Raw genomic sequence first — 13427 nt, 5'->3', positions numbered from 1 at the left:
CTTGATAATTAACGTTTTAATTATTTTGTTTTCAGTTACGTATTACCACAAGAAATTGACAACACCAAGACGCAAACGCAAACGTTTTAGGGGGAATGGGCTTATTTTAAAAAAATGAAGAAATATTTGTGTAAATAACATATTTGATAATAACATCACGCACACGACGGGAGAGGACAACATAGCGAAAATCGTACGGTGGCAGCCTCCATTTCACAAATCAACCTTTATTCCTTCTGTATCTAACAACGCATGTGCTTCAAAGCAACATATAATAGCAAATGCAAAACATGATGTGACGTAACTCCTTTGGTATTGAACAACTACCATTGATAACTTATCATTATACTGACTGAAAATAATTATATAATTGAAAAATAACTTGCTAATGGGTAAATAGATTTTCATGTAAAAAAGATGCTAAAATAGTTGATGTTAGTTCTGTGCAAAAGTATTGCAGTTCAAGTAGTTTTACAAGATCGCTATGTGTTAAAAATCTTATGATATACAAAATAAATATGCGATTTACACCCTTCAAACAAGCTAAAAAGCATGAAGTTATAAACGACAACAGTAAAGGAGCCAACATTGTTAGGCAAGGCATGAAATATTGTTCTGAAGTGTATGTAATGGTTCCTCAATTGTGGTAGCACAATTTACCAGTACCACGGTGCCTATACCACGTGACTGTTTAAGATCTGTGTGGGGAGTAAAATATCAACAAAAGCGCGACGAAGGTAAGATTTTTAAGAATAACTTATTTAATATGTCACCATTTTTAATGGGATAAAGTGGAGAGCCCGCTCATTCATGAGAGTTTTCTATAGGTATCATGATTTTATAAAACAAATAAGTATGTATTTTTTCAGTAAAGTGCAACCGCGCGTTTGAACGGTTAGAAAAGGGTAGGATCAGTGTGGAGACATTATTTAATTTTTTACACAAAAACATCACCTCTGGTGAAATTAAGAAATAAATTTTATGGGCGGAGCTTACACTATATCATTTTGCATCCATTTTCAGGTTTCTGTTATTTATTTACGAAACAAAATTGAAGAAAACTATTCTTACAGTTATATGATCTGTGTGGTATACGTTTTTCAACGGATCTGTGTGGTATACTGTTTTTAAGTTTTTCAGTTCTATTTAGTTGTTTAAAAAAATGCTTGTCAACAATGTATTTGAAACGGGATTTTTTAAATGCGCTAGCATGTAAAACACACAATGGCTATACACTACGCTTGCACCGCTTGTTGAACTAATACATAATTATGATTTACAGGCATTCTGTACAATCCCCATTATAATCTAACGCTGGAGCATCTTAAATCGATGACAAGTCCATGCTTACCTTCAATAAGTGTACACTTTATGTTATTGTATCAAATTCCATTTTTATTTTGGTGCCAAACACTACTGTCAGGTGAAGTAATGTATCGTATATTATTTTTGATATTATATTTGCTTTAAGGTATGGCTCAATGCTCCGAATGCGGAAAAATGTCGAAGACCAGAGCTGAATTATTGCGCCACATTAGGGGACACGCTAACTCTGGAAACTATAACTGCTGTGGGAAAGCATTTCAGGTTATATTAAATACCTTACAAATAGTTACATTTTTATACAGTTATGCTATCCAGATGAACGGATTTTCTTGAAACAACACAAATATACAATATATCTCATCTCTCAGGTTATCATATATTTTGAAATAACTCAATAATCGTCAAATCGTTTGTAATTTAAAACTAACGAACGCGTGTCCTCAGATACTAACATTTTTTAAATAGCGTGTTTACGCATTGAAATGTCACGTGAATAAAATATGTTGTTTTTTTCTCAAGATGCCTACAATCTTAGAAGGCTTCAACGAACAAAGGACCCCAATGTCACGTGTGTGTACAGTGCGGCAGGAGCTTTGCGGACAAGTACCTACTCATGGCTAGAGAGAAAAGTGCAAAAAAGAGGGATTGGTGAAATGTTACCAGTGTGGGTTGGCAGTTAGGAGTGAGAATGACCTCAGAGAGCACGTCAATACCCACATGCATGACAAGTGTTACAGTAGTGAGGAGTGTTTCAAAACGTACAAACGCAAAACAAACCTTTCTCGATACGTGAGGACTTCACATAAATCCGTGAATACCGATTAAAAATCATAATGGTTTACAGTTTGTCTGTGTAACTTCATTATTGTTTTACGTTATTTTATTCGTTGTTTTACTTTTACTTTACTTTTCAAAATGATTCTAAAGTTATCCGAATTTGATTAATTTTTAGGTTTCGTTTAGTTCGTTTGTGTGTTTGAAATCATTCTCAAATAATTGTGCAATAATTTGGATTTACTTTATTCATTAATATATCGCATCTGTGATTTGTATTATCGAATCTGTGATTCTTTTTTAATTATAACTTGATTAAAGTTTTGCGATGTTTTTTCGTTGGTTTCAATTTTAAATACCGCTGTCACGAGCAAGTTCGATAATCATAAGCAGCCAGGGTTTCTAATACTAGGGTTTTACACGATTGCTTTACATAATTAACTGCCTGCTTATAATTACTCTAGGCCCTGGTAATTGACAGTAAACAATGTATGCAATGTGGTTGTGTATACAATACAATACTCCTTAATTCGAAATACGTCTTGACATTCTTCAGAGCTGCATCCATCCACAACACAGAATCTTACATATATAATCATATAATATAATATTTATTCGTTTACTTTTTATATTCTCTTCAAAATAATTAAAGCTAAAGATAAGCATACACTTGTTACACTGAATACAACGACATAATTTATAACATGACATTATCACCAACAAATGGCGAATGATTGTCAATATGTATACTATGTAATAAACTAATGCAACAATATGAAATGAAATAAAACACACAATCACACATATACATATATGTTTCTACTATGACCAGTATTTTGTTTTTAATAAACATACCGTTTACCTTAAACTTTAAATAACAACAAAATGACAAGCCAATACGTCTGGTGGATTCTATTTTATCAGTTTGCATTCCAAATTTGATTTTAAAACATACGTAAAGAACATGCCTTTGCTTTTTGTCAACCTGTGTAATATTTGACACAATTTCTTTTGCAGAATTTGTGTCAGAATTAAAATGTCCATTGTGTTCGTCTATCCGCATTCTTATTGTTGGCAACAGTTTGCTATCGTTTCGTCTCGCCCGCTCCCACCTTACTCCTAGTGTCCCCTTCTGTATAGCATTCCTGTCTCGTGAAACTGTTTCCTCTATTTTTTCTTCCCTTAACCCTTGTCCGCTCACTAGTGCCAAATAGGTGATTACTGAAATGAATGAATTTTTAAATAAAAATAATAGATCTACTACTACTACTAGTACTACTACTACTAGTAGTAGTAATAATTGTAGTAGTAGTAGTAGTAGTAGTAGTAGTAGTAGTAGTAGTAGTAGTAGTAGTAGTAGTAGTAGTAGTAGTAGTAGTAGTAGAAGTAGTAGAAGTAATAGTAGCAGTATTAGTAGTAGTAGTAGTAGAAATAGTAGTAATAGTAGTAGTAGTAGTAGTAGTAATTGTTGTATTGAAATAATTGATTTAAAAAAAAATATATTGTCGTTATAATCTCAATTTATCCGTAAATTGTAGAAACACGGATACCACACAGATCCTTCTAAACACGTATACCACATAGATCATATTACTGTTAGAATATTTTTCTTGATTTTGTTTTCATAAATATATGAAAGAAACCTGAAAAAAGATTGCAAAATGATATAGTGTAAGCTCCGCCCATAAAGTTTATTGCTTTATTTCACGAGAGATGATGTTTCTGTGTCATAATAAAATAATGTCCCCACACTGATCCTACCTTTTTCTAACCGTTCAAACGCGCGGTTGCACTTTACTGAAAAAATATTCATTTGTTTTACAAAATCATGATACCTATAGAAAACTCTCATGAATGAGCGGGCTCTCCACTTTATCCCATTGAAAATGATGACATATTAAAAAAGTTATCCTTAAAAATCTTACCTTTGTCGTGCTTTTGTTGACATTTAACTCCCCACACAGATCTTAAAAAGTCACGTGGTATAGGCACCGTGAGTACTATATATACTGTTTATTGACAAGCTATTCCATTCTGTTTTGTATTGCCGTTAGGTTACGTTGTAGTTTAAAGAATTATATCACCTTACTATAGTTTACCTTTAAATTTATGCAATTTCTCTAACGCAACATACTACGTACTCGAAACTCAATATTATTTTGTGTATTGGAGTACTTTTATTATAAACATACAAATCCACATGTATGCGAAAAATAATCAATTTTTATGGTATTACAGTTCCAGAAACATAACAACACGATAGCCACCCTGCCAAATAAATACTGTAAAAATGCGATTCTCTTTTTATTTCAAAATAGTGTCATGTATTACGTAATATTGCATGTACACTAATTATAACTGTATGATAATTTCCTTTGCACATGACCTGTTGATATGTGTATTATTTCATGGTAAAGACTGACGATGTATTATTTACGAGTCGTCATAAATTTCTTTTCTGTTCTATGGACATATTTTGTCTAGTGCAATTATCGTGCATTCCACAGTTTGACAATGGGCTCCATGTAATAAATAAAATACCGCATTTTGTATAATACGGACATTGTCTCCTGCTGAAAAAAAACAACACTTATGGGATTGCAGCATTAAAATGCGTTTGCTCTGAAGTATATTATAATTGCTTAAATAACACAGATTTCGCGTACTTTTTCAAATTGTATGCATAAATATATGTTAAATGTTATGTTAATCTTATAATTTATTTTGTAAAAATAGTAACACGATCATTTGATTTCCGATTTAAATCCTTTGTTTTTGTGAATACCGATACCGTATTATTTTATATAGATACTGGCAGTCGTAATTCATTTTATTAAGCGATCTTGAACGAGGAAACTGAAACATGACTTAAAGCTTCTTGCATATAGAACAAAATCGCATGCAAATATCTTACTTATAATCTGTATGTTCTAGTATATGATCTGTGGGCATTGTATTTGTATTAAACAAATTGTCGATTAATAGTCTAGACCCATAGTAGTTTTTTTACGATAGGAAAGTGTAGCGGGTCATGCAAATTTCCATTATGTAACATCCGACACGTATGGATTGAACATTTTTACAAAACGTTTTGAAGCCAAATTACCGAGTGACATTAATGTTTGGAAGAATGAATAGTGATAGTTTATCGTAAATTGTAATTGAAAACGTGCATAACGTTATTTTAGCCATATGTATCAAGTTGTTTTTTTCCCAACATACTTTTATGCATTGTGTTTGAACTTGTATTACCAGTGAACTTTCCTAAACGGAGCCATTGTTTATAAAAACCAAGCTCTTTTGTTACTATTGTCACTTTTGAAATGCTTCGCCTTTTAATAGTATATAACCTTTACGAATATATGTATCTGAAACATTTCTAGTATACCAATTTGAGTGTTTTTGTGTTCTACCTAGTCGCGTTATATTAGTGTGCTGAAATGACGTAGCAACGTTAAGTGACGACACGTCAAGCCACATAAAAACACTGTTTTGTTTTATAATGATGTTAAAGTATTGGCTTTCTTTCCTAATTTTAAAGCATGTGAAGATCTTATAATCATCATTTTATACCATAATTTATAAAAGTTATCTTGAAACTGTGTTTGTATACTCGCCAAAGGCTGGATAATCAACGCAATTCCTTAACTCTTTGAATAAAGTAAAGTATGGAATAGCTTCTCTTGTCAGATCCTATCTACAAATTTTGTGTGTACTTGAGCATAGAAAAACACGATTAGTGTACATTTTTTATTATCCAAAAGCAATAGTACAACGCAAAGAGTGCATGTAGAAATGGATTTTTTTGTATGAGGATTCTCGTATATTTTTCGCTGTGTTTACAACTAACTTTTTTTAGAAACCGGTTAAATAAAACGTATAGACTTCCTCATAAAACCCTGGCAATGAGAACGTTTTCTTATCACAATTATGTTTTGGACATAATGTGGCTGACCTAATGCTTCCTTACTTGAAAGTTTATTCTAGAACGAGAAAACAGTGTTAAAACTAATACGTGTGTAAATTTACTTGGTCTTTTAAAACATTGCGTTCGGCCTTTTAAACCGTCAAAAGCCAGATAAAAATCAGTCGCTGGTGGTAAACGAAAACGAAGCTAAAACGAATTTTGTCAGACCAAATTTCATTTGAAATTATCGTAGATGAGATATCACATGTAATGTTTGCTGCTTTCTTTTGCAACTCGTAAACAAGACAGCCTAAAGTAATGAGTTGTGTTAATGGTTATTTGGAAATAGTTTATTTAAAGAAGTTATTGGAGTTTGTTTTGTTTTATCAACGGAAGACCAATCAAACTTAATTAAAGTCATTAATCACTTTTCGTATTTGTTCTGACGGTTAGTAAAACAAAGAGAACTCTAATTTGGATCAGTATTGATTTCACACGCTTGCGTAGCGTAATGAAATATATATTAGCGTGGGTCTTCGTTAAGTGCTTCGTGGAAAGATAACGAACACCAACTGCCGCAATGTAAACATGTTGATGTTTACTGTCCGTATGTAATCTGTAAAATCTACAGTAAAAAGCTTTAATTAATCAATAAAAATATTTAATTTAACTTATTTTGAATAATTTATCTCACGTATGTATAGGTATCCTAACATTTGGTGTATATGCAAACAAACCTGAGCATGCATTTACGCAGAAGTTATGGAACATGGGGGCCGTTTCTGATACAATGCGTATCTTAGCGAATTTGATAGAAACGCAACTTAATTAACGTTTTGCACTTACGTATGAACGTACGTAATTCTAAGAAACGGTCCCACTGATATGCACGGATTTTTAATATGATCATGAGCAACAGATAATAAAGTTTTAACCGTATTATCAATGGGTTTTATTCTTTTTTGTAATTCGACAGTACACACGCTCTATTGCTTTTATCTCTGCCATTATAGGTAAATTTGAATACTTTATATATAGGTTAATGTTTTAACGGGATTCAGATTTTGCATGTAGTGTTATACATATTTTTGTCTTTATAGTTTTATTGAAATAGCCCCGTGCGTGGCAGCATTATTTATGACAAATTTATACTTTTTGGAAAAAAATTTAGTGTTCATATAATAATGAATATGAGATATTGTTTCGGCTATTCGTCAAATTCTTTATTAAATGAATATGTTGTTGTAATCAATTTTAGGAATTTGTATTTCGTTTCAATTATTGTTTGTACAGGACACGATTTAAATATGGGTATCTTGAAATAAAAAAAAAATCTACTGGGTTTATTGAGATGATTTTCAGTTTCATTTTACGATGTAGGCCCCACATTGTATTGAAAGCGATCAAAATAATCGTTATTTCATGGGCATTAATCCATCCTTAGAACCGAATCGTTAAACTGTCCTCTATGTTAAACCTTTTAGTTATTCAATACTGATACACCTCAGGAGTGACAATTTGCACTTTAACTTACTCTATCGCCGATGTTTTTGAAGTTGTTTACACTGGTGGCATTATGTGATAATACATAACAATCGAAGTATTTAACGACTTAAATAATATAATCCTTGCATAACGAGAACTTTAATTTTCAAGTTTACCAATCTAAAGATGTACGTAATTTTCACCAAAAACACTGTGCGGAAATTACCTCAGCACAAATACTTAAACAATGCATAAAATTGATATCTACGCACAAAAACACATTGTAATAAAACCAAAATCCAATTAGATTTTTCCAATGCAGAAAGTGGAGAAAACACATGGGGAATTAAAAATGACAAGAGCACAACAAACACCGTATGAGGAAATAAAAAAAAACAGGGGAAGGCGAATATTTGCATAAATAATTTGTCATTGTAAACAATAAAGTGTCACAATAATCGATTATTGATTAATAATTAGCATTGTTTCGCATAATTCATGTCATAGAGGCCATATTCAAAGAAAACAGATACTTAAGCTTAAAAAATGTCTACTTTCCGTTGCCGCTTATTTATGTTTTTATTTATTTTGCATCCCAATATTTGAACGTTTTGCAAGCTTACCTTTGTTAAACTTTTAGTGGCATCCTGTTATTGTACTTGTCGTTTGCATTAATTAAATCTCGAAAATTTCCTTTATTAAAAATGATATTGAGACTTTAACTTCGTTGTTAAAGCAATAAGTATAACGTCAAATTTAATCAATTTTTACACAATGTTTTTTTCTTGGCTTTTAAAAAAACAAACATTTTGTATCATTCTTACAATTGGTCAATAAACATGCATCGACCCATTTTTTGCCGTTATTGTGACTCAATAATTAGTTGATCACGTGCCTAGTTCAATGCCTGTTATGACAATCAGCACGGGTACTTTCCTTTTGGGTCGAAATAAAGTCAACAATAGTAAAACTATGAGCCATTTAATTTAGAGTCGATATCCGACAAAAATAACATTTGTCGTTAGTAAAAATGACCACTTATTCATTATTATATGTTTTTATTATAATATTCAATTTTTCAAAGCACTTTACATATATATAGGAACAGGTACGAGTTGTCATATCATACCATATTTTATTAAACGAGTTCAGGAATGTGTTAGTAAGCGAGCATTTGGCGATCTTACTAACGAATTTTCTGGACTAAATTGGATTTTTGCTAATTAGAGACTTCATTTAAACGGAAAATGTCATAAAAGCGGAAAGCGTCGTCCCTGATTAGCCAGTGCGGATTGCACAGGCTAATATGAGACGACACTTTACGCACATGCATCATGCCCAGTTTTCTCAGAACACGACTCATTTGAACCTGCTTGCGGATGATTCATATAACGGTCACAAAATGAGACAAAATTCTAAATGACTAGACGAAGATCACAATCTGGAAATATATCTCTTGCCGTCGTCGTTCCAAAATCGTGGAACAATCTGCCTGATTATATTAAGGATTGTTGGTCGGAAACCACTTTTAGAAAAATACTGAAAACAGATTTGTACGGCTAAATTAGCTAGTGTACCATTTGGAGCAATATGAAGTCTGGATGTTTTATTAACTCAATAAGTCGATTCTGATTGCTGAAAAGCTCTTGAACACACATGTATATTGTTTACATTTTAAACTGAACTCCTATCATCTATATGTAAGGCCCACTAAAATGTCTTAAATGTTTGCGCTATGCTAATCATACGTATTTGTTTTAGTTGTGTAAGACGATTTTTGCTTTTACATTGACCTTTTCACAGATTTTGCAGTTTTTCATTAAATGCTTTGTATTGATAAATGTATACATTGGATCTACAACGCTATAGTAAAAACAGTTATAAAATTAAAGAAGAAAGAAAAGTTACCATCAACTGGGCTCGAACCACTGGAGTAAAATCCTGTCGCTAAGACCAATCGGCCATCCGTGCTAATACTATGATTAATGCATTTTTTACTTTATAAAAGCAATCCTCGTAGTTTCACAAAATATAACGACAACAACAGATTTCTCCACATTATTAAATCGTTTCGCGTTGCAACGCTTTATGATTTTCAGGTTTTTAAATAGGTAACAGATGTATATAATTAATATTTCAGAGTATGGTAAATGTTCAGTGTTAATGATTCCTCACAAATATCATAACTACAACAAAAATTTGCGAATCTGAAACCATTTTTCTAATTTTGTCAATTTACCAAAACAAGTAAAGATCCCTTTAAATGGATAAAATATTGTATTCGCAAATTGTCACACATTTGCCATTAAGCCATATCTAAAACATGAAATATTCATCGGATTAATTCATTAAAAAGCCATTCCAAGTTATTCCATATAGCGTTTGAGATTAACGGAGTGATACATGACAGGCTGTAAGCATTCGATCAAATACTTTCAACCAGCAAATACGTCTGAATAGGAAAGTTATTTTCAAATCAGGGCATTACAATTAATATTCGTTCATCTACAATTGTAATATTCTACAATCATGTATTAACATTTTTGCTGATAATGAGTCCACTTGGGTATGCAGGGCTTTATCAAACTTGATTGCCATTATAGTCGAATCGGAAACATTGCTATAAACTCTTCAGGTGAAAGCCCTATCCATTACGCATATCAACCTATGTTGCTATTATTTTAATCTACATGTCTGTAAGCTGCATATCATTTAAAATAAAGAAAATGGTTTAACAAAACCAATTAGTTATTGAACAAATATAACTTGTAATTAATAATAATAACGTCTGAATATAATTTATCCTGTGTGTGATGCAATTGTTGTAATGTAATACATACTCATATCAAAATAGATGCTAAAATAGATTTTTCGATATCAATGCCGTGCAGTTGTATTACAAACAAATGGCGAAAATATTGATATTGTCGCATTTTATAAATATCTTGGTGTTTATTTTACGCCAAAACTTCTTTGGCCAAACCCTCAAGAAATGTTAGCATTGCAAAGTATAAAATCAATTGCATGTATATTTCGATATCAACGTAAATTTGGTCATTTAAGTTCTGTAAACATTTTTAAAGTGTTTGATGCCATGATTAAACCTATACTTTGTTACGGATCCGAAATATGGGGCTATTCATATGTAGATAAAATTGAAAAAGTACAAATAAAGTTTTGTAAACAATATTGTAATTTACCACAAACACACCTGATATCTTAGTTTTAGGAGAATGTGGTAGGCTTCCTTTATGCATAACATATATCCCAAATTGCATCAAGTTCTGTTTGAAAATCAACCGTATGTAAAATCATAGATATCCTAAACAGTTTTATAAAATGTTAAAAGAGTTAGATGATGCAGGAAGAAGGACATGGGCTAGTTATATCAGAAAATTACTATTTATTTATGGATTTGGTTATGTTTGGTTTGCACAAAGTGTTGGGCATGAAGGCAATTTTATACATGTACATTTGTTCAAAACACGAATAAAAGATTGTTATCTTCAAGTATGGAAATCAAAAATAGATAATTCTCCTAAAGCATTGCATTATAGATTTTTTTTAAACCGATTTGTACTGTGAACCATGTCTAAATATTAATTTGTCTTTTGATTTAAGGAAAACTTTGTCAAGTTTTCGTTTCTTAGCGCATGATCTCATGATTGAGAAAGGTCTCCACTTATCAATAGCTAGTCATTAAAGATTTTGTCCATTATGTGTAAAAATAATATAAGCGTAGTCGAAGATTAATATCATTTCTTTTTTTATGTAATGAATACGAAACATTAAGGCAAACATTCTTCAAATCTGACTGGTTAAGAAACCGATCTCATCAAATGTTTTATACTATCATATGCTATAAAGATGAACATAATATTATAAATATTGCTAAGTTTTTGCATAACTCGCTTGTAAAAAGAAAAGAAATCTTAAACATACATACTTGAAATAGATTGTTGTTATGCTATTTCTTACTTTTTAATCATGTGTATAGAGTTATCATTTGAGAAACTTTTTTTATTCTAGCATTAGTATATTAAATGTTTTACATAAATTAAGTGTATAACAACATGCTTTAATATTCTAAAGTGTATGATTATGTATCACCCTGTTTTACATATTTTCATGTAAATGCTGTATTTTGGGCCAGTGGCCTATATTACCAAATAAACATGTCTATGTCCATGGAGTGACAAAATCGATAGATGCGTACTCGCGAAAGTACATAAATTGGACATAAGCAAGACGAATCAGTACGAAAGCCTAACGCGATTCGCATACATCAATTCAAACATACTGACCAACATCAGTTAGATACGACAGCAATATACAATCCAACTTTGTTTTGGTGATAGTAAACGGTAATGTGTGTGAAGTTTCTTTTGATCTACATATACATCTTCAAATATGTTTGTACTTTATTGTAATTAAATGCTACTCAGTGACATTTATTACAGTGTAATGAAATAAGTGATTGAGGTGTACCGAAATGACTAATTTCAAGACAATTTCAAATGGGGTTTATGAAATAATTGCTGTTTCATGTAGGCTCAGGTTCCCTGTGTCGATAGTGCTCTGTTAATTGTTTAAAAAGCACATAAGCTAATGTTGTTGGTGCGTTTAAGAAAATTAATTCATTAAATGTAGTTGGTTTAATTATTGTTGATTAAAACAACAATATTTGACAGTTCCGACAATTTTAATATAATCTATCTAATAATTTTAAGTTTTTTTAAATAAAATCAAATCAGTTACACACCGACACTACATGCACATAAAATGTGTAATACATGTTAAAATATTGTGGTTCCTTGATATAACGGATAATATTACCATCTTATCGGTTCATTGAAGCATATCTTGAGTCAGGAACTGGTATATTGAACGGTATAAAGGCATCTTGCACGTCAAAAAACCACTCCTAATTTAATGAAGGCGAGCGTATCAATAATAAGTTTTTTTTTGTCAGCAAGAATGAAATATTATTCTGAAATATGTTTGTCTTTTATTCCTGTGCTATGTCTATTTACAGGTACAACATAGACTGGGAATTCAAATCATTTGCCATGTTGCATATAATTCACGTTAGGCAAAGTTAAATTCTATAAATTATATCACTTAACTGACTAGAAGTGCGTCTTATGGAATGTTTATTATGTAATATATGATTTTTACCAAAGCGTAATTGAAACTCAATATATAAAACATCAAGGCTCACTAATTGTAAGTACTCTAGTATGGTCTTATATAATACAATATTATAAATATTTGATGTGGATGACGTAGTGTTAGTGTACGCAAACGTTTCAAGTAGAAACAAAGTGAATACTATCACACATATAACACGAGAATTCTCCATTAGCAAATATATAGGAAAATGTTTTTATAAGCATAACATTTATTCTTCTATCACAAAAGCAAACATGCATTCATTTAATTGAATATATACACTTCGAGGGCAGTACCTTATATGCATGATACAAAAAGAAAATCAAACTAAAATTGATACTAACATAGATATGTCGAATACATAAAACGTGACATTTACTACACTAGAAAATTGCGCTATTTTAAGATTGTATGTATGTGTGTGCGTGTGTTTGTGCGTGCAAGCGTCCGTGCATGCGTGCTTGTGTGCGTGTTTGTGTGTTTATGTTTTTTGAACAGATACCCTGTTTTGTAATGTGTGGTTCGGAATGTCGTCACTTCTCCTCCAAGTTGTGTTATGTATATAAATGATTTAGCCATTAGACACAAATCAACGTTAACATGATTCTTTTTTTCATCACATAGTTAAGGTAACGAAAAAACGCCAAACTCTTTGTCTAGAGACAAATTTAGCTTTGTCCTTGCTAGACAAAGCGGATTCAGGCTAATATATGTACATTGTCTCATAATAAACCATATTGCAAGACACTTAATACATCTTAGT

General features: G+C 31.5%; 1 long non-coding RNA gene across 1 annotated transcript; it reads left to right on the top strand.

Annotated features, from left to right (window-relative positions):
* The first annotated feature begins 657 nt into the window (after positions 1–657).
* On the top strand, positions 658–2431 carry LOC127855552 (uncharacterized). The gene is made up of 3 exons (XR_008037587.1): positions 658–737; positions 1472–1587; positions 1846–2431. It is a non-coding gene; the product is annotated as an uncharacterized LOC127855552 (long non-coding RNA).
* The last annotated feature ends 10996 nt before the right edge of the window (positions 2432–13427 follow it).

This window comes from Dreissena polymorpha, chromosome 13 (genome assembly GCF_020536995.1).
Source record: "Dreissena polymorpha isolate Duluth1 chromosome 13, UMN_Dpol_1.0, whole genome shotgun sequence".
NCBI lineage: Eukaryota > Metazoa > Mollusca > Bivalvia > Myida > Dreissenidae > Dreissena > Dreissena polymorpha.
Note: the sequence above shows the minus strand (reverse complement) of the source record. Positions and strands in the feature narration are given on the sequence as shown.